Source organism: Arvicanthis niloticus, chromosome 12, assembly GCF_011762505.2.
Source record: "Arvicanthis niloticus isolate mArvNil1 chromosome 12, mArvNil1.pat.X, whole genome shotgun sequence".
Lineage (NCBI taxonomy): Eukaryota > Metazoa > Chordata > Mammalia > Rodentia > Muridae > Arvicanthis > Arvicanthis niloticus.
In genome coordinates, this window is record NC_047669.1 from 60,123,241 (window position 1) to 60,150,279 (window position 27,039).

Sequence of the window (27,039 nt, forward strand, 5' to 3'; positions counted from 1 at the left end):
TCATCACAGGGAGCAGGGCTCATGTCTATAAGAGATACAGACTCTACCTCTAGATGGAATTATATAGGCAGCACATGCTCATAAACATGTTCTAAAATTGCCGATTTAATAAATACATGCACATGATTTATAAATTTTTCCTTGAGATTGGCAGCTTCTTCATTTTTATAAATTATTATGTGGCTCAATGAATTTGGAATACAGACTAAACAATACATTTAAAGGTGAAATGAAATATTGGGTTATCAATGGCCAATGCCATTATGTTATGGATCAATATTTAAACCATAAAGTTGTTAAGCTTATTTTCATCTTATAGACTCAACATGTTCTATTTGTAAAATTTACTTTTTGTAATTTTATACTTCATATTAAGCTATGTACTCCAAAATAAAATCGACATCTCCTTTTAAGATAATAACGAGTATTATAATTAATGATATTGTATATGTTTAAAAAAATAAAATTTTAATGAAATGGTACCAAGAGCAAAATTATGAAATAATTAGATTGATTTGTTTTACTAAGAACAAAAAAATGAGAATTAGATAGTCCTATGAAAGATTAAGAATGAGAATGCTATTTTTAGAAAATGTGGGGACTTGATTTCAATTATTTTATTTATTATTGCAGATGATAAGCCTCTAAAAGAAAATAAGACTGCACCTCTGAGCTGGAAAGCCTGTACTAATGTTTTGACTTCACATTTAAGGCAGTATAATGGAAAGAAAACAAAGAGAGACTCTTTGACTAATAATGTTAAGTTAATATTGAAAAGTTATTAGTCTATAAAATATTTGTAAAATATACATAAGTAAGTTAGGATAGTGTCAAAACTAAAGCTAAATCACAGCTTATTGAAGTGATTCCACTCATCCTTATTTAACTGCTGCAATATATATTCCTCACATATTTCTTAGATAGTTTGTACAAAATAATAATGGTTAATGTAGAGAATTATATTAGACATAATAATTTATTGCTCTTAATGGGGTTTATAGACTACTCAATGTAATTAAAAAGAAATACATCTCTAAGATTAATTCTATTAAATGATGTAAAGGAAGGCAGAAAAACACAAGTATGAAATAAGAATATGCTTTTAGATATAATGGAACATCACAGTGTTTCCTGTTCCATCTATATCGCCCTTTTATCATTCTGGAATCATAAAAGTGTGTTGCACCCCAAAACACTTAATAGCATTTTGGGTAGCCTTTATAAAGAAGGAATGTTTCTCCCTTTGTCATATACTTTGTAATCAAATATGTATTATAATAATTTACATGGTGAGGTGGTATCCTTAGTCACAGAAAATTGACAAGGGAACACTTAGGCTCAAACACCCCGAATAACAGACAGCTGATAACCTTCTAGGAAGCAGAGTAATTTCTTTATTTCCTCCTTTATTTTGGGGAGGGGATGATTAAAGAAAAATTTTATTAGTGGTGAGGAAATACACACACAGCTTACAATGTGATACAATGCAAAAACACCTCCTACAGAACAACAGGGTGACTCCAGATATTGAAACTCAGTCTACCATTTAGGGATGGAGTTTTTACAAATGTTTCTGGGGTCCTCCCACTCCAATTCAGGAATGATAACCTTGAACAAATGTTGGGGACCGTACTAGTCCCACGTTGGGGTGGCCAAAAAATGTCGCAGCCCAGGAAAAATGTTGAGACCTGGGCCGACTCATGTTTGGGTGGCCACTGTATCCCTGCCCAAGTTGCTGCTCCAGTCTGCGGGTCGAGGGTTCAGCAAGAGTGAGGGTGACGGCAGATTCTACCTAATGTCTGAGATTCGTCTCTGATGATCCCTTGTATTCTCTGATCTCCGTCTATATATTCTCTGATCTCTCTCTGTGGTCTGATGTCTGGTTCTGTCTTCTATATTCTGATTTTAAGCCACGCCTCTAAGTTACACCTTTAATCATGCCCTTAGGTCTTGTCTCTAACTCTGATCTCTATACTTCTAAGTATACTATTAAGTCACACACCTTTAATCTCACACACCTTTAATCTCAAGGTATCTAAACCAAGATTATCTGAGTGTTCTCAGCTGTTGTAGGCTATTGTAATTTAAATCTCATGTCAGGGTATATGGCTCAAGATGGCTGCAAAGCTGATAGCCGCTTTCTGCTAAAAGTCGGCCCCCAACAGGTCCCCCTTTTTAAATTTTTTATTAAAAGGGAAGGCTGGGAAAACTTACGGAAACCGTGCCTGTCCTAGGTTGGAGCAAAGGACCCCAGCCTCCCTTTCCCGTCCTTGGATACTCAACAGCCATTGGTTGAGCTCCTGTCTTAGGATGGTGATGCCTCCCTTCTTTTAGGGGCAAGGATCTCCCTTCTTTTAGGGGCAAGCATATCTCTTACCCGTCACTGACTATCAGGCTTAGCGCGTAAATTAGGGAATACACCTCATTAGTCTTGATGACAGAGGTTTTACAATCCCTTACTTCCAGCCTGTAACAATGGACCTGTGTGGGTTTCATTTGAATAGCATCTCATACAAAAGCCATCAGTTTGTTGAACCGCATGGACCCAAAAGACAAGAGACTTAACAACGCCTGAATAGTTAGTATGACAGCAACACTCTTTTTAAAGGGCAACATATAACTCCCTCTATCAGAGGAGTAAAAAGTGTAAGCCTCTTCTATTCTGTTTATAAATGTCTTATATCAGAATCTAAATCTATATAAATACAAAACTGATCATAGCTTTGATCTAAAGAAAACTAAGGAAATTCCTGTTCCTGCTCTAGTCAATCTCAAACCCAAAAAACAACTATAGTAACTGTGGTAGTGGGTTTTCTCTTGGGTCTAAACAATCTAAATTCCCACTAAATCTAAAACAATCTAGTTCCCCACTAAATCATAAGTCAGGGAATCAAGAGTCCAATAGAGCCACCCTGGAGATATGGGTGGTGATGTCTTCTTCAGCACTGATAACTTCCCAAGTCAGGTTTACTCGTTGATCTGTTCCAGTTTGAAGGCAATTGTGAAGCATCTTCATGTTTCCTGTGAAGAAAAAATACGCTTCTCAGGGGGTTTCTCCTCCCTGGATTTGTTATTGTTGTCTATTTGTTTAATCAGTCTCTCTGGCAGCCAACGTGCAGCATCTGCAGTTTGGGTATATATGCAAACAGAACCTCTTCCCCAGATAAGCACTGGGTCTGGCCCATTCCAGGTTCCAGTTAATGGGTCTTTCCAGAAGACTGTTGCAAAATTCTTTTTGGTATCAGGATGCCAGAATCTATCTGCAGCAGATTTTCCTTTAGAATCCAAATTTTAAAAATTTAAAATGAAGAGTGCATGATGAAGGATATTTCTGGGGGATCCCTTGGTAGGGTACCATTCCCCCTTTTTAATTTTTTCAAATTGACATTTAATGGTTTGATGTGCCCTTTCTACTATAACTTGGCCCTGTGGATTATATGGAATACCCGTTTTATGTAGTATTCCCAATTTCTCACAAAATTGGTGGAAACTGGAGCTTGTATAACCTGGGCCATTGTCAGTTTTTATCTGTTTAGGCACACCCAATACAGCGATTGTAGCAAGCATATGAGCAATCACATGCTTGCTTGCTTCTCCAGTTTGTAATGTTGCATAAATGAAACCACTGTATGTGTCTACACATACATGTATATATTTTTGCTTGCCAAATTCATTATAATGAGTAACATCCATTTGCCAGATACTGTTTGGTATCAGTCCCTTTGGATTTACACCCAAATGAGGAACTGGTAAAAGTTTAACACATGATTGACATTGTTTGACAATTTGTCTAGCTTGTTCTCTAGTAATTTTAAACATACCTTTTAAAGTTTTAGAATTAAGGTGATGTAACTCATGAGCCTTTATGGCCTGATCCAAGTTAGATTGAGAATCTGATAAAAACCAATTCAGTGGGTAAGGCCTCAGGTCCCATATCTGGGGTTAATACTTTGTGGGTGGCAGAACTGAGGTCTAGTCCTGCGCTTCCTGGTGTTGCTCGACTAAGTTCAGAGAGGGATTGTTGTTTGTTGGTGTAAAACTGACTGCTCCATAAGCCTGTTTTGGCTTGCATCGGTTCGGGGCCTGGAGCTGGCCCCTGTTCCCGTTTCCCTGATTATGGGAAAGGGTTTTACCTTGTGCGTCTTGTTTAGACCTACAATCACTAGCCCAATGCCTTCCACGTTTGCAAATTGGGCAGAGCCCAGGCTGTTTTCTGGACTGTCTCTGGCTTAACTCATTTTCTACTTTGCAATCTCTTGCAAAGTGTCCAGGCTTACCACATTTAAAACATGCCTTTCTGTCTTTACTTGCCAAAAAATCTCTTACTGATTTTCCTTGCATAGCAGCCGCCATAGCTAAGCCCTGTTGGTAAGAGGGACCTATGTCAGAACAAAGTCTGATGTACCCCGTAAGGTCTGTCTTTTTCCTATAAGGTCTAATGGCCGCTTGGCAGGCAGGATTAGCATTTTCATATGCAAGTTGTTTCACATAGTCTACACCTGCCTCTGCATTACCAAAAATCCTTCCTGCTTTTGTCATTAATCGATGAACAAAGTCAGAAAATCGCTCATCAGGCCCTTGCCTGACTGTTGTTAAAGATGCACCAGGGTCTCCCTTTACCGGAAGTTTACGCCAAGCCTTCATGGCTGCATTTTGAATTTGAGCAAATAAACCTGGGTCATATTGCATCTGGTTATCACTAGAAGCAAATTGCCCTTCTCCTACTAAGGCATCAAAGGACCAACCATTGCCTGCCTGAATATTTCTCCTAGCTGTTTCTTTGCAATTCTCATGATACTCTGATTTCCAAATTAAATAGTCTCCACCAGTAAGAACTGCCCTCACTAACGTATTCCAATCACTAGGAGTTAGCCACTCCTCTGCAGCAGACTCTAAAATTGCAAGAGTAAAAGGAGCAGTGGCACCATATTGAGATACTGCATTTTTTAATTCCTTAATAATTTGAAAATTAAAACCTGTGTGATGTCTCCAAGCAACTCCTTGATTCTCTCTAGTCTCAGATACAGGGAAAGCCTCAGCCTTTCCCTCCTCTGGCTGATCTGTGGCTAATCTTAAGCTAGGTGATAGGGACTGCCTTTGGATTCCTGGTTGAGGAATGCAAGGAGCCAGGGGATTTTCACAGTTTACCTCTTGAGACATCTTTCCTGTCTTTAATTTTTGTAGCTGATTAATTAAGTCCTGATACTCTTTTTCTAACTCTATTTGTTGTTTAAGAACAGATATTTTTTCCTGTAACTCCCTAATGGGATCTATAACCACCATCTCCATTGGGGGAGCACTTGGAGGTGGAGGTACATAGGGAGGGGGCATTTCAGCGTCATAAAATTTGACTTCCTCTTTCTCTTGGTCAGCACAATCTGGCTCTGACAAATTGTCATCAACCTTTGGTTGTATTTTGGATTCTAACTTACGCTTCCTTTTATTTTGAACAAAAAAGACAGCATTCAAGAACAAAAGCAGAAAATTAACACATGTGAGCAGCAAATAACAAAACCAAAAGAGAGAGTTGAATTCAGGCTGACTAATTTCTTGTCCCATTTTCATTACCTTTCTTGAAGCAAACCAAAACAGAGAGTTGGATTCAGGCTAATTTCTTGTCCCATTTCCTTACCTTTCTCAACGAGGCAGATTCCTGGGACAATCGACAGATCCTTCTTCCAGTAAAGTCCGTCACTGGGTCTCTCGTTCTTGCTGCCCCACGTTCAGGCACCAAAATAATGTTGAGGACCGCACTAGCCCCAAGTTGGGGCGGCCAAAATAAATGTTGCAGCCCAGGCAAAATGTTGAGGCCCAGGCCGACCCACGTTTGGGCGGCCACTGTATCCCGGCCCAAGCTGCTGCTCCAGTCTGCGGGTCGAGGGTTCAGCAAGAGTGAGGGTGACGGCAGATTCTACCTAATGTCTGAGATTCGTCTCTGATGATCCCTTGTATTCTCTGATCTCCGTCTATATATTCTCTGATCTCTCTCTGTGGTCTGATGTCTGGTTCTGTCTTCTATATTCTGATTCTAAGCCACGCCTCTAAGTTACACCTTTAATCATGCCCTTAGGTCTTGTCTCTAACTCTGATCTCTATACTTCTAAGTATACTATTAAGTCACACACCTTTAATCTCACACACCTTTAATCTCAAGGTATCTAAACCAAGATTATCTGAGTGTTCTCAGCTGTTGTAGGCTATTGTAATTTAAATCTCATGTCAGGGTATATGGCTCAAGATGGCTGCAAAGCTGATAGCCGCTTTCTGCTAAAAGTCGGCCCCCAACAAACAAAATACCATCACACATAGATCTATATGTCTAGCCTGGACTAGTCCACCAGCAGGAATCTCTACCTAGAAAAGAAAAGGCCCATGAGATTTATTTTGAGCTGTGAGGCTTTTGTCTTCAGTCAGGAGGACAAAGAAGCCACACTGGAAGTTCACCATCTTTCTTATTATAGAAAGATGATGAACTAGTCATAGCTCTGTTCCCTCTCCATCTACCTGTGGGGAATGAAACTAACTCATGGTCCCTCACTCCTACCTTTCAAAGGCCACCCTCAATACTGTTAAGAGTTTGGGGTACAATTCACTTTAATGAATCCAGGATAATTAAAAGGGTGATACAGATGGAACAGGAAACACTGTGATGTTCCATTATATCTAAAAGCATTACTTTATTTTATATTCGTTTTTCTGCCTTCTTTTATATCTCTAAATACCTTTTATCATAGAGATTTATTTATTTTTAATGATAATGAGTAGTATATAGATTCCATTAAGAGCCCGAAATTATTATTTTTGATGTAATTTTCTAAATAAAGATTATTATTTTCCTTTTTAAAAATAAAAGATGGGATACATTTTAGTGATGATCCATTAATTACACTCAAAAATTTAAAAGTATGTATTTCAAAATATTATGTGTATATGTGATTTTAGCAAATTGTACTAAATTTACTCTGTTGTATATAAGGTTAGCAGAGTTGTAAATTACACTTTCTGGATATCTACAGTGGTAAACTACAGTACATTTTACTTGCATGGAGATTTCTATTCCAGAGAGGTATTGAACATGACAATCTGACAATGTGTCCTTGGGATGCTGTCATTTCTAGTCTCAGATCAGCTGACAAGACCTCAGCTGGCCCCTGCAAGTTGCTTAAGAATACTTCTGAAACCATCCTATTGGCCGTGTTCCAGCTGTCACTTGGAAAAAAAACATGATCAATTGAGATCAATCTGTGCTGCAGAAATCCAGTCATATGACTTGCTCCAATAGAGTTTTTGTGGGGAAAAGGCCTTATCAAATTCCTTAAACATGAAGCAATTGTTGCAGCCAGGGTATTTCCAAACCATTCCATCACCAGGCAAGAAGCTGCAGCTTTTGAAAATCACATGTCCTTATAATGACTTAAGCCATGCATTTAGTTTAAGAAGGAGAAATGAAAATAGTTACACAGTAATATTGTCAGAGCTCTGAACATAGACCTTTCAATAGCATCAACTTCTATATCTTTAAAAATCAGAGCATCCTGACGTAAATACTATAGACACACAGTTAAGAATCTAAGAATAACCTTGACCCTATCCTGAACTTAGAATTCACATTATAGAATTCAAATCACAGAAATGAAAATGTATTGTACAAATGGCTTGGGTAAAACAACCCTTCTCATAAAGAACAATATGCATGGTTAATAATGGAACTTGAATTTATTCTTTGTTGATTACATAAAAAAATGTTTTAACTGAAGCACACTCTGCCATTAGATACTACTTGATTTGACTAAGACTCACAAAGCATATGTAACCACTATACTTAATACTAAATAGATGAGAGGGCTTTCATTATCCTTATTTGCACAATATAAAATTAAGCCTTGCAGAAAATGAAAAGAACATAAGGTATAAATAATAGTATTACACTTAATTCAAAATGTGCTACATATGTTTTATTTGTTTTCATTCATTATCTAACTGTAAAGTCAAAGATCTTATCTAATCAGTCAAATGTTTCTAACGCTCTTGGCTGATGATGCTAGTTTTAGCATACAGATTTTCATAAATTTATTAATCATAATTTGCTGTATAACATAATAAAGAGCAAGCTTCTCTTGGACAGCGATGTGGAGGGCAGACCTCCAAAGCTGCTTGCTCATACAAACTTTGAGGGAAAGGGGATAAGAGTCACCCTTACTCTCTCAAATGCTGTGAGTATCCTGCTTTTATAGAATGTAAACTTGTGGATTTTGTAGTCCAGTTGTAGTAAACAACTGGAGTCTTTAGAAATGGAATCTGGAACAGATTATTCAATATGGTGAATTTTCTTTCTAAAGCCTCATGTGATAAATAGGAAGGGTTTAATGGTTTTCGTGATATCTTACTAAATGTTCTCTTCATTAGAAGGCAAGAAAAGTGAACACGTCTTTAAGTCATTTATAATCTATGAAGTCTTACCACCTCTTCACTTCGCTTAGTTCTGCAAATTCTTTCATACCAAATGAAGATAAATTCTGCCATAAAATCCATTAACTAGAAATAGAATTTAATAATCTTAACTAATATATCTAACTGTAGCATCCAGAGACAAAGGATGCTGATTGAGATATTCTTAAACATAAGACCTTTGCAACACATATGGCACTCTGAAAGTTACAGGTGTGCTTGTTTATCATGATCTTGATTTGGGAGGTAAGAAAAGGAATGTTAGAGTAAAAAATATTTGAGAGCATAAGCTGAATAATTAATTAGAAGGATACATTCCAGGTACATTAAGTATATTTGGAGATATAAACACAATTTTGTGCACAAGAGTGTGTAGATAACCACTGTATAAATTTTTATATCTGAAAATGTTAGTTCTGAGACGATATGTTTTATACTAATAACGTGGCTGCATTTTAAATATTGTCTATTACTGGTGTTTCAGAAAACATACTTTCTTGTGATTCCTTCTGTGACTTTATTTTGCTTCAATATGATTGAGTTCAGTTATTTAAACATAAGCATAAATATATGCGTGCTAGCATTACTTCTTTTTTAATTAGATATTTTATTTATTTACATTTTAGATGTAATTTCTCCATCTCCCCTCCCTAGAACCCACCATCCCATCCCCTCTCCTCCTGTTTTGTTTTTATACCATTTTAATTACATGCAAGTGTTAAGGTCAGTTCTAGGTTGAGGGACTAGCAATACAATAGATGCAAATAGTCAAGCAACAAGCAAGACACATTGTCTTCCTAGCATTGTTTCTTAATGATTCAAAGAAAAAAAAATGCAAACAAAAATGCCGTAGCATAATCTGGCAATTTACCTTAGAATTAAGCAGTGCTTTACACTATTAGAGGCATTAGCCTCACCAACTGTACACATTTCCAAGTTATTTCAATCTCTCATTAAAGTATTCTGTTGATTGTCTTTTCTCATATCTAATATGACTTTTAAGCTTACAAAGTTCATCTTCTGGCATTTTGCAAAGGAAATGTGAATTACCCAAGAGGATGCATGTCAGGATGCTCTGAGGCTTCCAAGTGGTGCACACAAGCAGTTTCTGAATTTGCAACAAAAACACCTTCTTACAATTATGGCTTGCTCAGTAGTCTTAGTCTCCTAGACTTCCAGGTCAAGATAGTTTAGAGGCAAGAATCTGTTGTTTCTCTGATCACACAGGGAGCACAGTGTTTCTTAGAAAAACAAAGAAGTCCAGGAATTATCTCAGGAATTATTATTGTCACTATAAATAACTTGTGGATTGTTTTGAAAATTGTTATCAGTGGTGGTAAACAGATGGTTATGTATTTGTAAAAGTGGCTAACCATGAGCCAGAGAGCAAAGGCATAACTCCAATATTACCGGCAATCTCGATATCAATTTTGATTGGAGAAGCATGTGTTAAAGAGCAAACACTACAGTTGCCTTGTTTAAAGTCACCCAGGAAGCAATTTCTATATCGAAGATTACTGGGTAGTTTCTTGCACACCCAGCTAGTGGTGTTAGCGATGAGTTTTGCCAGCCTTTTGCATATTTTCACCCTTATTCTTGTGAATGCTTTCTAGGCAGTTAAGAATCAAAAATCTGTTAGATGATCCAATCTCCTCACAAAGAAATTTTTCTTCGTTTTTTCTAAATCAACTTTTTTTGTTCATTTTTTTTTTACATTGATGTTGTCTATGTGAGGTGTCAAATACACCTCACATAGAAATGGAATTACAGACAGCCATATGGGTCCTGAAATTAGGACTTGGGTCCTTTCAAAGAACAGCCAGTGTTCTTAACCACTGAGCAATCTCTCCAGCCCCATGAAGGAATTTTTTTTTAAGGAATTAGATACAGTATGCATTAATTAGGAATTAGATGCTGACACAGATCACCAATTCTGGCCAAAATATAAAGTCCTCAGTAAGAGACTAAATTATTCCACTTTCTCTACTTCTCATGTGTATAGGAGGCACAGTGAACTGAATGACTTAGTGCTATAGAAATATTTTAAAACCAGAAAATTAAGAGGCTACTCTGAGCTCTATCATGAACCAGCTGAAAGATTTCTTTGATTATCTGTCAACGGTTGAGGGGTTTTGTTTTTATTTATTATTATTCTTTAATCTTTTTTAATAATCCAGTCGTTATCCCTCTCTCAGTCCAGTTTCTGACAGTTCCTCATCCCATTCCTCCTACCCTGTCTCCAAGGGGATGTCCCCACCCTACTCCACCCACTAGACCTCCCCACTCCCTGGGGCATCAAATCTCTTAAGGGTTAGGAGCATCTTCTCTCACTGAGGCCAGACCAGGCAGTCCTCTGCTATATATGTGTCGGGCCTCAAATCAGCTGGTATATGCGGCCTGGTTGGTGACTCAGTGTCAGGATCTTGGGGGTCCAGATTAGTTGAGACTTTATTCAGTGTCAAAAATGCAGAACTTGAATCATCCTGGGAAGAACTTTTATCATATCTAAAGAATTAATAGCTTTCTTGACCCCTATATTTTCAGTAATGTAAAAAGTTATTTAAGTTTTTGAATATTTAGATTTTTTAGATTTTTAAATTTCATGTTCGTATTTTGCCTTCATGTATGAATGTGTATCATATTCTTGTTGTCCAGGGAGATCTAAAGAGGGCATCCAATCTCCTAGAAAGGGAGTTACAAATAGTTATGAACCACTCTGTGGTGTGGTGAGAACTGAGCCTGGATGTTTTAGAGAACAAACGCTCTTACTCAGTGAACCATTTCTTTAACCCCAAATCTGGAGTTCTTTAGTTTTTAATTTTGTTATTATAGTTATTTTGCTTCATTTTATCTGTATCCATGATTTTCAGTTTTTCTTGTCATCCTTCCAGGATGTCAACAGTGAAGTTTCAAAATTGGCTAGGAGTGATGAACAGCTGAGAGTCTTAATGACTACAGATAACCTGTGAAGCCCTAACAAGCTCAGTTCACATAGGATACTTTTGTTATAACATGCCTGCCCCCTTTGTCACCAGCATTGCTATCATAAGTATGTGAAGTGGAAACCAAGGATGCCTGAAACAGTGTGTGGGTATCCAGCTTGTTGAATAATAATATTAAATGTTGATACTGACTTTAAAGCTTTCTGAATCTTGTATTTCCCCCGACATCATCTATTTTCCATTTCTTTTCCAGGTTATCCTTAATGGTCACACAGACAACATTTTACTCAACTATTAAGGTAGGAAAAAAATTTTTGATCATAAATTAGTTTTCATGGTTTCAAAATATTCTGTGTATATCTATATAATGAATTAGTATAGATAGAATTGATACCGCCCATTGTCGGTGATGTATTATGATCAATTATCTCTACTGAATTGCTAAACTTGAATTTGCACAATCAGTGTTTGTCAGTCAGAATATATTCTAACCATTGTCATACTGGGGACATCATTATGCTTTATTTAATTGAGCATTTGCTATATTACTTTCTCCATGATTTTATAGTAACTTGGCATACTATATACAATTTTCAAATATCAGGAACTTTCACATGTGTACTGTGTACTGATAGATGATAGACAGACAGACAGATTATATGTAGATACTGAGTATCTCTTATGTACAGTGATTTTATATGTTTCTTGTCATTCTATGCCAAAACATTTTAAGGAAATAGCAGAAACATACAACAAACACTAGTTGTGAATAATTTCACACTATAATGTTAATTTGAAAGGATTTTTAAAAATTTTGCTTACAAGTCCTGAAACTGTAGCCCTTTGCTTGCTTAGGGCGTACATGCAGATAAATTTAGAGTTTCTAGTCTAGTAAATACTCCTCTGATAATAACTTAATTGTAGCTATTTCGAACCAAATTGGTTAATTGTGGTGAATCATATGCAGATTGCTCAGATGTAGGTCAATCCCTGCTCCCACACTCTAGAACCTCGTTTCTAACTCAGGACAGACTGCTTCTTGCCTAAAAGAGCAGAACACCACAGATCACAGGCTTGGATAAAACCAAAACAGTGACATAAAAATTAACAGTGTACCACGGAGTCAGAGCGTTCCTGTTAAAATGGGAAGGTAGGCTGCACTTATTTAGACCTGGTTTAATGATTTCTTAGCTTTGTTATGTTGTTTTTCTAAGATTTGTAGACACCAAATCATGGCCTAGAGGATGATGTTACCCCGTCTGTTATGTACATGTGGTAACATAATTCTTGGCAATTGAAATGAAGATCAACTTAAACAAAAAGAGGTTGAGGCCTGTAAAATGACTTCTGGTGGCCTTGTGGAAATACTGTGCTGATTCTTCTGGTGCTCTTACTGAATGATGGAGGAGTTCATCCGAAAGTACCACGTGCAGCCCCTGGCAAGGCCATCTGAAGGGTTGATGGGAGAACACGATGCATAAGCCATGGTGAGGCAGTCTGCATATGGTTATGGCAGCTGCAGAGCTGTCTCTTTCTAGCTGTTGTATGTAGGTCTAGTTTATAGGCAACTCTGTAGAATACAAGTTGTATTGTTTCTGATGAATAGCCAAGGTTTTATGATTACACTCAGACTGTATATGTGTTGTCCGTTGTATTGAAAACTCTCAATTCAGATTGTTACACTCATTGGCTTTAATCCTCATGTGATGTTGCTGATGTTTTTGATATGTTGAAAAAATAAGTACCTAAGTCTTGCTGCTAATTGACTAAAGGCTACTTTTATGCTTTAAATCTCAGAAACTAAAAATTCTGCAGTTATGTGAGCTTTTAAATTATACCTTCATTGGAAGTTTATTATTCTACAACTTGAATAGGAGGCTGAGGTAACCCAGTAGTCAAGTATTTTCCAAGTATGCACATGGCTGTGGGTTCAATTCCCAGCTATAACAAAGAATCATTTATGACTATAGATAATTTAACCATTATTATGAATATTTTCTGAATTATTACCAAGCAGTAATATATATATATAATCAATTTTCTCTGTAAACTAAGAAAATTTCATTATTTTTAATGTTTAGTATGGTGAATTAGATTTTAAAAATCTATTTTTTTTGAAAAATAGATTTTGTGTACTTTTCACCTCTAATATAAACCCTTGTTGTGTGAATTATTTAATTATAAAATAGAGAATTATACTATATAATAGGTGACATTTCCTAAAAAGTTATCTTAAAAATATTTGGTTGTTTCAGTCTTTCTTCATGTCCATAAACAACAATATTAATAAAGGCAAGTGATACTTTTATACTGTCAGCACAGTTCTGAGTTTTTCCCTCTTTTAATTTAGATCTCCATCTAAATCAACAGTGTCCATTTCCTCTTCTAATGACTTGCATTAGATGATCTTTGGGTGTATCATAATTTATTTAATAGATCCTCTAAACATTGCTTTTAGAATAAAATTTTAAAATAGAACAGAGAGAAGCTTTCCTTAATTACACTTCTGGCAGACATACAAATGAATAATTCCCATTTGAATCAAGAAATTAAGGAGTGAAAAAAATGTTTCACAAGAGGCACAGAGAGTAGTAATAGGTGAGCGTTCTACTGTCAGAGAAAAGTGAATGGTATAGAGGGTCATGAAAATGTGTCATAAGTAGGTAAAATTGAGAACCACCCAAATTCCTAAAGATTTGCTGCAAACAGGACCACTTTCCATAAACATTTAGAGATTCTTTTTCTTCTCTGTGTTGAACATTTGTCACATCTCTCTATAGCAACTTGAAGAAAACTAGAATTTATATATCAAAATTGATTTGTTTGTCCTTTTGTCCACAGTAGGCAATATGCCCTGGAGGGTGATCACTGCATTGCTCTTCTTTGAAATTAATGAATGCAAAATAAATATTCATTTAAATAAATGGAGTAAAATGAGACATGGGGAGTTATCAATAAAACTATTATCAGACATGTATTTTTGTAAGGTGACATTTCTTATCTTTTTATTATCTCTTGATTAAATTATAATTTTTTAATGGATCAGACACAAAGAATATAAACATTTGTGTTTTGATGTACAATAGAATTTATTTTACATGAAATTTTAGAGGTCCTTTTTTGGTATTCAGCCAAAATTTTTCTGAAAACAACATACATAAGATTCAAATATTTATGAAAAATATTTATGATATGATAAAATTTTTTATTTGGTCTAAAATTGGAAACATCACCCTTAGTATTTCTGTTGCTTTTCATAAATCATTTGCACACATGACATTGCTATTGTTGTTAATATTATAGGAAAAAACACTGACCCTGTTGATCAAAATATTCAGTATTTATTTACCAAATAATGGTAATATATGCAAGAAGAAACTGTGTGAAGACAATGAGTATCACAGTATCACAGCAGGTTGTGTGATGCAAATTGCTATTCAATTCACACCATTTAAGTCATGAACACTACCTCAACCAGCAAAATTAGAGTTCTCACTGGATGAAACTGTATTTCAAAGAGCCTCAGATCCCTTAGTCTGAATTCAACAGTAATACTCATTTAAAATATGGGGACCATATTTACTAATTCTTTGGGAGGTAATACAAATTAATCAGCATACAAATGATTCTGTATGAGCTAAAAGAAATTCATTTGAAGCCCAGTGTTACCAGTACATAACCAGTGCCTCCAGTACATAAACAGGACCCATGGCAGAGCCCGTAAGTTGTATCATCACCTTCTTGCTTTCTGTTAAGCCAGATTACAAATGATGTGCACCAGGGCCCTTGCACACAAAAATGAGTTTATCAGAACAAATAGCAAATTCTGAATAATATTGTGGCAGACAAGGGTGTAGATGGTCATGTGATTTGTTTCTAGCTTCTTGTCTTGGCATCTTGTTTTGTTGTTATTGTTTGTTTGTTTGTTTGTTTTGTATAATCCAGCAGTCCAGCTTCTCAAGGGATAAAGTTTGAGGATTAGATTTTACACGTAATATATCATGCCTTTCATTGTTCACTAAAACTAAAAAAGAAGGATTGTAACAATATAGCAGAATAAAAAGAGGTTAGAAAATCATGTAATAAATTAAACCATGCTTTAAATAAACAATTTCCCACATAGAGAAGCCCCATCAAAATGCTTTAAACTATGCAGTTCTAAAATAATAGGTAAATAGAAACAAGCAATTTTTAGAAGCATACCATTCTTGTGTTCCTTACTCCATTATAAATGTCACATAGTACCTTAGAGGAGGTCATAAAAATAACACCGAAAATGAAAATTATGACATGATAATGACACACTGGATAAGCTTCTCTTGAACTCCAGAAGCCAGAGAGACAAAAGCAGAGAGCAAAGAAAGAATCAAATAAGATAGCACTGTGTTGTTGCTATGTACCATGTTATTAAAATATTGTTCTTGATACTTCTTATACTGCCACTTTTGTGAGAAATTTATTACCATCTTCTCATTAATTCAAGTTTTCTGCATATTGGATGTCGTATTATATTCCACAAGGCAACAGTAAAAAATGGTTAATGGAGCAACAGGAACTAAGGTGGCTGTTAAAGTTCAGGTACAGAGCTATTTTGTCATATGCTTGCTGTTGGATAAAGTGGGTGTAATGGACATGCCTCTGCTTTGTATTCTGTCTTCTTGAAGATCCTCCCTTTCACAGATCTGCTCTGCTTTTCTTCTGGACCAACTCTTTGATCACCTGTCAAAACTATAGTTGTTCACATGTCTCTCTTCCCTGGGAGAACTGAGAAACTTGAAGTCAGAAGTAATCTTTAAAACTGTTGTGTTCTGAGAAGTCAGAATGAATTGTAGAATTTTGAATTAGGCCATAATGGCATCTGAAGAATGGATATGCTCTGGGTAGTATGTATAACAGAGAGATATGCAATTTATATATAAGATAATTATTGTATATGTATGTATGTATGTTCTGTTGCATAGACACATGTACATATACCTGCACATGAGTTATCATGGTTAAAAGGTTTTCTCTGTACAACCTATCATGAATATGTGTATACTGTGCTTGTTAGCATGACAATGTTTATTCACATGTGATTATGTATTTAACAGTTTGGGTGTATGTATGTGTTCAGAACCAAACATGGCAATCGTTTATTACAGAAGTTCTTTACCATAGTTTTTGATTTCTTGATTAAGTGGTGAAGCTCCCAGTCTTGGTACTTATCAGAATTCTTCCTTCCTTTATGCTACTGGGGATCTTGAGGAAGTCCCTCAGATTTAACACCAAGGTCTACATGTTCTTCAGGAGCCTCAAAAGACAGTAAGAGCTCATTATTGCAATTTACAAATTCTCAGTTCTTCCTATGACATTCCATTCCTAAATATTGATTATTCTAAAATTTCTTTCTATGGAACTTTCTATATTCTCTTTCTGCATGCTTACCTTCTATCAAACACCAGAAAGATCTATAATTTCTACTCCAGAAGGAAAACAATATGCTTCCCCGACCATAGTAGTGGGAAATGCAATACTTACCAATTCTAAGTGATAGAAGAAATTGAGAGTAAGAGGTATTTTTTAAAAATCTAAATAGAAGAAAACAGATTAAGCTTAATTTGTATCCTCAGTCTTCAAGATCATTGCCGTTCAGTTCAGTTGTAAGGTATAAGACTCTTAACAAAGCACAATATATAATAATATTTAACTTATCATTTTATTGCATTTTTGTTTGCTTGTTGTGTGCTTGCCCATATCAGGACATTTCTGTGGCAGTCAGAAGACACCTTGCAGTAGTCCATTTTATCCTGCCACTATGGATGGAACTTGGGTCATCAGGCTTGTCAGAATGTACCTTTACCAAGAGCTATCACACTGACTTAAAATATGTGATCTTCACATATTTTCACAAATGTCATTTCTGTGTGACTGACTGTGATACTTAGGTGGGTCTCTGTTACAGAAAGTAACAGAATGGCCTCCCAGTCTTCCTGTGGGTAGAAGCAATACCTATCACAGAGACTAAACTACATAGAAACTGTAAGATGATTCAGTCCCATGTATAGACTAGTGCTAGTAATTAATCAATGTTTTGAATGAATTCCAACTTAATGGGAATTAACTGACAAGATAAATATTAAAAATAACTCATGGAAGAAGAGCTAGGCACCAAAGTAGAAGCATTTAACAGTCTCTTGATTGAAGAAACAGACAGGTCTACACTTCCTATAAGGCCATTTATATTTTTTCAGTGAGGGAAAGTTTCCTCTACAAAACAAAGTGAAGACTACTAGTTTTTCCTGTGTATAACAAGAGTATAATATTGTAGTTTGTGTTACACTTGATTGCATGTGGCTATATCCAAAGGAGGTGGGACAGACCTGGAAATGTTTAACCAGCCTGGTCTTTCACTAATCTTAGCTAAGAAGCTGAAGATGACATACAGTCATGACTAAGGGTTTGAAAATTGATGGAGATGTGCCAGTGCATGGTTTTGGAGTCACTTGGGAAATGAGTCAGTGGAATTTCTCAAAGGTTTTTTATATAGTCAAGGGGTTGGGGTTCAAATAGCAGTATAAGGGGAGTGAAAGCTTGGAAAATTCCTAGAATTTGTTCCTTGTGTTTCGGGATGGATGGCATTATGATAAATTAAACTAAGGTATAAGGGAGCACAAGTGTGTGGGATGTAAGGAGAAATGTTAAAAAAAAAAAAAAGAATCCAGTTTTAGAAATTAAATTGGAGATGCTTGTTGAGAAGAGGTCAATGCTGAAGAAAGTACATATGTGTTTTTGTCATATACATATGCAGCAAGAATTCCCTATGCCAATGCTCTCTGCACAGCGTCATGTAAAAGCTTTGCTTTCTCTTAGTTCATTGCCATCAGATTATTTTATTGCTTGAATATATCATTTGAAACTCCAGTAATTTATTCCATATTTCCAAGTGTACCACAAACAGAGAACACTGTAGCTTAAAACTGATCTCAGATTTATGGGAAAAAAAAACCATGTCTCTAATACCAAAGAAAATAGAAAAAGTACCAGCTACATGCCTCAACCTGTTTCAGTTTCAATTACCTGGACTATTGAGGCAGAAAGAGCCTTGTGTTTGATTTATTCATATGGCTGTCTTAGTCTTCTGCTTTGCTTTGCTTAGGGCATTTTCATGGTCTACTATTATTAGAAAGAAAAATTTACGTTATTTTCTTTGGTATTTTCACAGAAATGAAATTATTTAAAATGTTTTTATTGAGAGAGTTGTTTGCTGAACCAAAGGGGAATGTGTGCATCAGGAATTACCTCTGTTACATTGTGATTCAGTCAGACACTTGTTCCTCTTCTTTCACTCCTTCTTCTCCTTCTCCTTCTCTTCTTTGAACCACAAACCTAATTATCTGTCCTGTCAATATGTTTTGAGCATCACTGGATTTAATATATCCAAAATAATAAAACACACTGAAAATGTCCACATATTTGATTCAGTGCTGGGAAGGATAACTTTTACTCAACAAAGGCAACTGTAGTGAAATTCGTCGTTTGTCAAAAAGACACAGTTCAGACAACCAACCCAACCATGTCTTTTACCAAATGTAAGGGTTTCAACTGACTGTATGTTACCAGTACAAGCTCACTAATGCTTCACCTGTAACTACTTAGCAACATTTTAAGCTTTTGTGATAATCAAGACTGGTAAATAGAATGCATAAAGACTGGTAAATAGAGCACATGACATATACATGTATATGTATATGTATCCCTTTTCTCTAACACACAGTCAATGGAAGTATATGTCAACTTTCGTTAGTTTCCCTTAGGAATCTAAAAATTAAAAGAATTTAATATTTATAAATTTTAATATTTTAAAAGTCAGAAACATTTAATAGTCCAAAGTAAAGTCTACAAGCACTTTCTCACCATTTATTTTATTCTATTAACATGTTTTTATTTTATGGTTTTAATCAGTGGGCAGTCATCTTTTATTGCTTATTAGATATTGCAGTAGGCAATGGAGACTCCAAAGCATAAGTCACAATTTTTTTCCCTTGGAGATGTATATGCAGATCTAAGGGCGCAGAATGTGATGCATGTTAACAGCTGTATGTCCTGCGGTGGATTTTAAGTGTCAGATACATTAAATAAAAGTATGAGATAGTTCCAGGTACCAGAAGTACAGGAAACAGCTAAAGAAATCCTACTTAGAAAATACCAACGTGGTGTGTTTGAAGAGGGAATGGGGACGATGGGCAAGATGAACAGCCATATGATGTATCTCAACAGCTTTGCAGGCAATACAAACAACGTAGAACTAAAAGAAGAGTGTGGTGGTGGTGGTGGTAGGGTCATGGGAGAAAAGAGAGGAGGCAGTAGTAACATAAGTACATCATAATCTTAAATAATAAAAAAAAAAATTAAAAGTTAAGAGCAATGAAAAGCTCGATTTTACAGTAAATAATACTATAATTTCCTGACAGGTAACAAACTCTCATTCATAATCTTAGTGTCTTTGAGTAGTAAAGTTCAGTGCTTTCTTTAATACATGTTGTGGTGGTTTGAATGGGCGATCTCTCCATAGGCTTGTGCTTTTGGACAGTCGGTCTTCAGTGAGTGGTGCTGTTTGGGGAAGGAAGTGTGCCACTGGGGGAGGCACTGAGGGTTTAGCATTGCTCTACTTCCCTTTCTCTCTGCTTCCTGTGAGTGGATGGTAACAGGTTTGGTCAGCCCCTGCTCCCACTACCAGTCCATGCCTGTCTTTCCACCGTGGGCATTCTACCCTTGGAACCATAAGTTATTGTAAACCCTTTTATTTACATTGCTTTTGTCTACAATGATTTATCATGGCAACAGGAAAGAAAAATAATACAGATATATTTTGAAACATAGGGATTTGAGATCTGAAAAAAAAGTTTCCAAAATAAAAGTTCTCTCAACTTTTTAAAGTTCATCTTAGACATTAATCCATAAATGTTTTTACCAAGACAATGACCATAAAACATGACCATATATGTCTCAGTATGCAGGGTCCGACATTCTGCTAGCTTAGTTTCATAGTAGCATTTACTTATATGGAGAACAACCTTCTCAACTATGAAGTCTTCAGGGATCTAACTCAGACACAAAAGGAAAATCATGTTTTCTGCTAAACAAATTAAGCACGCAGATCAAAGGAGGCAAAAATGATAAAGGAAAGTTTCTTAGAGCATGAAATATGCTTTAGATAACTATTAAATCTTATAAAATATATTTGAGGCCAGTACTTTACTTAAGTTCATTTTAATTAGAACTATAGATACCAGTAACTTCTCAATGGAATTAGTATTTTAAAGATATATGAAAAAGAGTGTCACAAAGATATACCAACTCTGTTATCATGATTTTTGGTTTTTTTTAATTGACTATTTCTATTAATATGATATTTCATCATTGTCAAGATATTTTTAAGCAAAGCTGGGAATTCTTATTAAATGCAGAGAAGAAGCTTTATCACTTACTTTGATAATGTTTTCATCTAGCTTGGATTTCAGATAATTTACCTTATTTTCATCATTTCTCATCACTTACTTTAAAAACATATGTTGAGTTATGTTCAAATTATACAGAAAAGCTCCTGTGTTTCATAGCATATACAGTTGATTAAAAACATTAACTGTATTTCAAACAAAAATAATGTGCTTCTTTGAAGCATTTGCAGATCTTCACTTTTGAGCATACCAGGTGGGAGGAGTCTTTTTACAAATCCTGTACACGTTTTTTTACTTCCTATGTGCCCATCCCTCTTTTCTCCCTTCTAGAATACTCCCTGAACATGAATGAGACATACATAGCTCTCATCTGTCCATGATAAGTAAATATTTATATGATTTGAGAGGTATAAAAAAGATATTTAAAAAAAACTTTTCAAAGATAATGTGGGTTTTTTTTAACTGAAATTTATTCTTTTCATGATTTCTTAGATATATTCTCTTTATAGCAGGACAGGACACCAGGGAAGGGGAAAGTAGAAACCTACAATTGCCTAAACTAATTGAGTCCTTGAGATTATGATGAATTTCATCATTTAAGACTGGAATTTTTTCTGAGTTTCTTGATGCAAAGTGTAATTAAAAATAGTACATTCTTGTTCAGAATTGGTCTATGCTACTTTTAGCAAAAGGTTCCTATGGTATTTTTATCAGGTGCAACCCTGATTAGTATCTAAAAATAAGTCACCACTTAAGTTACTAACATAATTTTCCACTTTAGAATTTCATGAGCAAAAATAAATGCATGACTGTATTTCTGGTAGCAAGAACATATTAGAAAATAAATATTTTTGACATTGTGGGTCTAAAATAAGTAGTCTTTCTTAGCACAACAATTGGTTGTCCAGTACCAAAAGGTCAGTCCTGAAAAACATGTGTGCAAGCAAGGTTATATGAAATCAACAGGTTATACTCAGGAAGGTATATCATATAAATACATTTATGCATGTAATGAAAAATAATTAAAAAGAAGTCATGAGTTCAGAAAGCAGCTAGAGGTGTGTATCAGGGTTTGGAGGGAGGAAATGAAAGAGATAAATGCAATTAATTATAGTCACAAAATAAACAAAAATGCTACAAACAAATAACAGACATAATAAGGAGTGTTTCAAGAAAGAGAAGAAACAGTTTAAGAGCACCTTTATAACAAATCCAGAAATATTTGTAAGAGTTTGGTTTCTCTCTTCTTGAAAAATATATAGAAAAGTTCATATAAAAAGATATATGAATAAATATTTGAACAATTATTATTAAAGTTAATATAAGTGACAGTTTTCTTATGAATATGTGTGCTTTAAAGTTGAATGGATAAATTGTGATCATGTATAAATCTGTATCAAATAGTAGTCATTAGATCTATTTTGTAACATTCTTAATATTCTGTTTCATGTTTTTATAGACTGCCTCTCATCTTTCACCCATACTTATTCCCAAAGAAAAAGTTATAAACAAAATAAACAATTCAATTGTACAATTTACAAATAAATACAATAATTTATACAATTTACATCTAAATAATTGATGGATAAACAGACTATTTTAGTTTTGTTAGCCTCGTTTATTGAAAGCTATGAGACTTCAAATTCAGATAAATTAATATTTCCATCTGTTAACATAATTTTTCTGTATCAATATATATTTATTTTTATATTTAATGTGAGTGTTTATATTTATTTCTATATATGTGTTTCTTAGCAGAATGTTTACCTGTTGTAATTGGTAAATTATTCCAAACATTATTTTAATATACAGTTGGAAAGGAGATGAACTATAAAATGCCATATAAAAAAAAAATGAGGTCTTTAGATCGTTTTAATATTACATTTATCCTGAAAAATATGCTTTTACATTTTTAAGTATTTGTGAATTCACAGGAAGGAACTGAACAGATGTATCACTATTAGTTTATGAGCATTTAGATTCAAAACTAAAAGGGAAAAGACTCTGAGGCCAGACACTGGATTATACAAAAGTAACTATTGATTAATGGTGTGTTGGAAGGAATAGATTTTTTTTTATATTACTTCACTTAATTTTATCTAAAACAAATGGAGTGTTTTTCTGCCAAGAAATGACTTTGGCATCCTGAATAGGCACTTAATTTGCTGTCTTCAAATACCTCAGTCATGTGCGGTTCAATTCCAACAATCTTTATTTTGACCACACAAATGATACAAAGTTTAATACTTGCTTTAAGAAAACAAAGGCTAAAAATTTGGAGATGAGTGAGTGACCCAATCCTTTGACCAAGGGCCTTGCCTAACCTCTGGATATTGTTTCTGCAAGTTCTCCCTCCCCTTTGTTGGGTATTTCAGCTAGTGTGCTGTTGGTTCCTGGGAGCCTCTTGCTTTACTTTCTGGTGTCTACCCCTGGTTCCCCATCCCCACATTGCAACAATTTCCTTACCCTCTGTTTGTTTGTCTCCTCCCATACCTGATCCTGCCACCCCCTTTTCCCCTTCCCCTCCCCCTTTTCTCCCAAGTCCCTCCAATCCTCTACCTCCTTTGAGTATTTTGTTCCCCCTTCTAAGAAGGACTAAGACATTCACACTTTCTTTGGTCTTCCTTCTTCTTGAGCTTCATATGGTCTGTGTGTTGTTAACATGGGTATTCTGAGCTTTTTCCCTAATACCTACTTATCAGTGAGTACATACCATGTGTGTTCTTTTGTGAGTGGGTTACCTCACTCAGGATGATATTTTCTAGTTCCATCCATTTGTTACCAAATTTCATGAAGTTGTTGTTTTTAATAGCTGAGTAGTACTCCATTGTGTAAGTTGGTTTTTAATAACTGAGTATTACTCCATTATTTATTTATCATTTCTCATCTCCAAAATTTTAACCCAGAATTGTTCCTGTCTGAAGAAAATATGGGGACAAAATATGGAACAGAGACTGAAGGAAGGCCATATAGAGACTGTCCCACCTAGGGAACCATCCCATATATAGACACCAAATGCAGACATTATTGCTGACATCAATAAGTGCTTGATGACAGGACCCTGATATAGCTGTCTCCTGAGAGGCTCTGCTGGAGCCTGACAAATACAAAGGCAGCCTCTTGCAGCCAACCATTGGACTGAACACAGGGACCCCAATGGAGGAATTAGAGAAAAAAACTGAAGGAGCTGCAGGGGTTTGCAACGCCACAGGAAGAACAACAGTATCAACCAACCAGAACCCCCACCCAGCAGAGCTCCAGGGACTATACCACCAACCAAAGAGTACACATCGAAGGACCCTTGGCTCTAACCACATACGTAACAGAGGACGGCCTTGTTGGACATCAGTGGGAGGAGAGGCCCTTGATCCTGTGAAAGCTCGATGCCCCAATGTAGGCGAATGCCAGGGTGGGGAGGCTGGAATGGGTGGGTGGATGGGGGAGCACTCTCATAGAAGCAGGGGGAGAGGGGATGAGATAGGGGGGTTGCAGAGGGGAAACCTGGAAAAGGAATAACATTTGAAATGTAAATAAATAAAATATCCAATAAAAAATTAAATTTATAATTATACTTAAAAATAAATAAATATATAAATAAATAAATACCCTGCCCAAAAAAGAAAAGGAAAGGAAAGGAAAGAAAGGGAAGGCATAACACTTTTAGGTTTGATTCTTTGAATATTGACCAGACTCAAGAAGGCTTAAGGGTCAAGGACTCTTTGTATATTATTAATAATAATATTTGTATATTATTATTAATAATAATAAAATATAACAAAAGAAAAAATATTCTTCCACCCTAGAAAACAGGAAAGTAATTCCTGACCTTACAGGTTACCTTGATGCTGTTCTAAGTTAGTTTTTTTAAATTTTTGTTTGTTATTTGCTTGTTTGTTTGTTTACACTGTAGTTCCCATTTGAAACACAATAATGGTTGCCCACCCTAGGTGCTGGCTATAGCAGGCCCTGCCTTCTCCATGGCAGTGCTTCTCTCCTTCAGCAGTGCCCTTCTGCTTTGATTGTTTCTTTTCATCTCGTTCTCTTCTAAATTCTTGTATTTCTATGCAGGTTCTGTCTTTCTCTACCCTTTCCTTTCATTTCTGTCCTTCATCGTAATTCTTGAATCTCAAGGCTACATCTCCTAAGTCCTCTCACACATCCAACAGCTAGGAATTCAAAGCAAACTAAGAAAAAGCTTTCTCATAACCATAACACACTTCCACTCTTTTCAAATTCTATGACAAGTTGGTGGTTAACAGAAGAGGAAATATTACCAATTCTGAAATCTATTTCTAGCAGAAGTCTGGAAAGATGTTTCTATCCTCACCTTTAATAAACATTAGTTCTTATATCTTCTTTCAACTCCTCAAATGGTCATTGTCATTCTGTACCAATTATATATTTTATATCATTATTATATTCTACAATATGTCATATGTCACATTATATTTTATCATACCACTCTGGATTACTCTTGCTTTATATTTTTTTAAAAAAGACACTATATAAAAAGCTTGCCCTTGACTAATGGAATATAAAAAATCTGAGTGCCTAAGTACAATAGAAATTTATCTGCCTAGGTGGCACCAAACCACATTACTTGAGGTCACAAATGTATTTTATCAACACCTTAAATTTTGTTTAGTACTTTGTAGATAAAAAGAAAATAAAATGTTATTTTCCAAAAATATTTTCTTGAATTTTTGTTGATATTATATTTTTTGCCATCTAATACCTATGGTATAATCACAGAAATATCTTGAGTGATAGATGGTGTGACCAAGTTAAAGCAAAACATAGTATTTCATTTTTCAGAATGAGTGAGCATTTCAAACATACCTGTGACAGTGAAGCAAGTTAAAAGATAGGGTTTTGCTCAAGTTCACAAGTTTTCTGCTTTGATACTTGTAAACAGTACCTGAGTTCATTAGACAACACTTTAACATTGCCCTTCTTTATTTGACAAGAATAGAAAAGAGAACTCACAAAATAGAATTTGTGAATGTAATTATGTATAGTTTACTATTATAAGACTATATAAAATACTATATAATTACATACACATTAGTATATAATATAATTGTCTAATTACTATGCTGGTAGCTTGAGTTTCTGGCATTGTGCATCATTTACATAAAGCATGACTTGAGTGCTGAGCTCAGTTCACTAGACAAGAACATATATTCAAAGGCTGTTGAGGTACCGAACTTAAGAAAAGACTAACATGGGGTATTACATTATTGATTGCTCAGGTTTTCCTTCAGTCAAACGAAGCAGAATTCTGTACAACCATCCTCTCTTTAATGTTCAAATAGATGTAGAAGTTAGCTTAGAAAATTAAGAGTGGGTAAAACAAAAATTTTACATTTAAATTAGGGTAATCTGAATAATGAAAGGATGGATTATGTACCGATGAGTTGTTCTTGAATTATTTCTGTATTATGAGATTTTCCTGCACAGGGAAGGCTTGGAAAAGATAAACAAGAGCTCTATATTTCATATAGCGGAAGTAGATGATTTCCTTTTCGGTTGTTGTTTTTGCAAACTCCTTTTCAATTTTTAAGTGAGAAAACAGATAGGCAAAAATAATCCTCCAAGTTTGAAATGCACACACAGGAAATAAATTGCTTGTCACAGCTATCTCTGCTCACTGGTATTACACACCTCTGAAAACACATCCCACTGGCTTCCCCAAACATCTATGAATTTGACCTCTCCATAAACTTTCATGTAAGCTCCTACTCCTGTGAGTTTTGAAGAACATCTTAAGGTGCATATCTTTTGAAATTATGGCATCTTCCTATGTAAAGAAGATATTAATATTCATGTTATTAAATATTTTCAATACTACTACCAATCAGCATATTACTACTGGTATTCATTACATCCCATTCTTCAAAGGAACTGTGTGTATGGCAGTGTTTCTGGCTCGACAACATTAAGTTCTTGAGCAAGAAAAGACAATGTAGATCCATGTAAATATGTAATTAGGTCTAAGAAAGTGGAAAAGTCATTAAGGGTAAGGTCTTCTGCACACCCCTGTTGCTAGTTTTTGGTGTGGAATAATTCACAAGTCAGTTCTGTGTTTTCAATGAAGTAATTACAAAATCAAACTACTGCAAATTTTTAGACTCTGATTCTTTAAAAGTCAGAGAATTATAAAAAAAAATTCTAAGGAAATATTTTTTCTGGGGTTGAAAAAAGTTAAT

The 27,039-nt window shown here is 35.2% G+C and overlaps 1 long non-coding RNA gene across 1 annotated transcript in view; it reads left to right on the forward strand.

The window, feature by feature from the left end:
• The window catches only part of LOC117717887 (uncharacterized), a 364,914-nt gene that overhangs the window by 218,473 nt on the left and 119,402 nt on the right, over positions 1-27,039 (forward strand). Inside the window, exon 5 of the long non-coding RNA XR_013113620.1 lies at positions 11,644-11,689. This is a non-coding gene — a long non-coding RNA (uncharacterized LOC117717887). The remainder of the gene's footprint in view (positions 1-11,643; positions 11,690-27,039) is intronic.